Below are 2354 nucleotides of genomic sequence, written 5' to 3'. Positions count from 1 at the left end.
TCTTTGTTCCTTTGTAACAAATGGAGCTCCACACTTGAAAGGAAGACCTGCCTATCAAGTTAAATTAGGCTTAGATTGCGGTTTCCAGGGCAACAGCAGGAGTTCAGACAGAGTTCAGACAATCCCTGCCTACATTGCCAAGGGAATTGATTGCAGGTGCCAGACTGTCTGGCTTGATAAACAACAATGAACAAGGCTTGCAACGACCACCTGTTCATTTAGAATGGGGCCTCACAAACAGCTTATTCGCGAACAGCAGATTGGGCTGTTTGTGGCTTTTTTTTGTTTGTATTGCTGTTCGTGCCCATCTCTAGTCTATTTTATTCTTGCTTCTTTTCAACTGTTTCTTCCTTGTATTTTCCCTTCTCCTTTCAACTTGGAGAGACTTTGCTTTACGTTCCAAGATCTTTTTACGAGCCGTATCCAGCTTTGGTCTTGCTATCACCACCTTGCTGTGGTGGATGCCCACAAGAACAATTGTACCATTAGCCTTCTCACGCTGGACATGCTCAACATAGATGACATACTTCTCTCTATAGATCTGAACCACCTTGCCGATCTGCTGCCCTTTGTAATGGCCGCAGATGACCTGAACTTCGTAATCCTTTCGGATGGGCATAGAACGAAAATTGTATTTCTGCTTCAACTCCTTAGAAAGGGGAGATGTCATGATATTCCTGTGAATGTGAGACGGTGCATTGAAGTGCTGTTTGCAATTTTTGCTGTGGTCCGAGATCACAAATGGATTGAACCATTTTCATCACTGTTACCCTCGGCAATGACTACCGAGAAAGAAGGCTCAAAGGATTTTCCACATTTTACTTTCATAGCAACTCTGTAAAGTAGATTAGGTTGAGGAGTAAGGATCATCTGTGAGCTTCATGGCTGAGCAGAAATTAGGACCCAGGTCTCTCTAGAACCCATCTGACATTCTCTTTGTTATTCCATGCTGGCTCAAAACCAAGTTCTCCGTTGTTTCCTAACCTTATGCCTCACAACAGGTGTTGTTATTGATTCCTGCAACCCCTTATGTCTTGGATCAGCAGATTCTTTATCAAATGGTCTTCTGCTATCAGATGAACATCACTGTAGTTCTTGAGGCTAAGAGGCAGAGCTGAACTTTCATGCTGGGTTCAGCCTTTTGAAATAATGGATCCCCCCCCCATACACACTTGTGCTCACCTCTACACCAAAATTGTTGCACAGGTATAAATAAAACAAGCTACGCTGAACACTCAACGAAGCACGGCACTACCAGTTTCTCCTCTGCCAAGAACCTGACCCACATGACCCCCTACACCTGCTACAACTCAGTAGCGGAGCGACAGACATATTTATGTGCTGACACAGTTAAAAGAGTGCACAGCATGAGAAATCGGAAGCAAGTCTTTACCTGAACCTGCTTATCATTGCTGTCATCTCTCTTTGCAAGAGGGAGCGTGCTTTTTTGTTATGCTGCTTCCATACGAAATGTCGAGGGACCAACTGTGCTTCCTTCTGTTGTCTTCCATTTGTAAGGCTTTCAAAATGCATGCCATTTGAGATGAGGAGGGAGGAGAAGTGACCTTAATTGGGAAGCAGATTTCGTCCCAAACGAATGGTGCGTGTTTGTTGTTGTATGACCCAGGGAGCATTTTCCTCTACTTTTTTTTAAAGCCAGCTTTTTTTAAATTCCAAGGTTTTATATGTGGCCTCTGATGTGATTATAAATATTGTAACAGTTCCTCAGATTAAGACCCTATGTTTGTTTCATAGGGTAATCTGTAAGAAGCTGTGCACCGAACAGTTTTGTGGTACAATTCTGAATGTTTTGTGACTTACATTGGAAGTAGAGGTACGATTCAGAGACAGCGCTGCCTCTTGCATTTGATTGTGTGATTATTCCTCCGGGTCATCTGTATTCCTAAATCAATTTGATGAGTCACTGTTGTTACAAACAATTAAATTAGGAAGCAAACATTCCCTCTTTATTTTTAAATATTTGTGATATTTTAAATCAACCATTTCACAGGTTTTTAAAAAGATGTTACACAGTCTTAATACACATTGTACACAGTACTTATTTGTATCATATGTGTCATATATACATACAGTATAATAATGATTTATCAATGCAGAAATAGCAATAACAAATGCACGGGGGAAATTTGGCACCAGGCAACAACAACGGACACTAAAATAAAGAATTGTGGGTTCAGTTTGCACAAGGGAGAGGAGAAACTGAAAATTTTATTTTATTACACTTGTATTCCACTCTCCCTGAAAACCAGGCTCAGAGTGGATCACATCAGAAATTTAATACAGGCAGAAATAATAATTAAAACACTTCAAGTAAAAACATCATGGCATTCTTA

The 2354-nt window shown here is 40.9% G+C and overlaps 1 pseudogene; it reads right to left on the bottom strand.

Moving 5' to 3' along the window:
• Positions 1-320: 320 nt before the first annotated feature.
• LOC129335172 (60S ribosomal protein L26-like) lies at positions 321-754 on the bottom strand (annotated as a pseudogene).
• Positions 755-2354: the final 1600 nt, after the last annotated feature.

This window comes from Eublepharis macularius, chromosome 8 (assembly GCF_028583425.1).
Source record: "Eublepharis macularius isolate TG4126 chromosome 8, MPM_Emac_v1.0, whole genome shotgun sequence".
Lineage (NCBI taxonomy): Eukaryota > Metazoa > Chordata > Lepidosauria > Squamata > Eublepharidae > Eublepharis > Eublepharis macularius.
The sequence above is the reverse complement of the archived record's forward strand: the minus strand, read 5'-3'. Positions and strand labels throughout refer to the sequence as shown.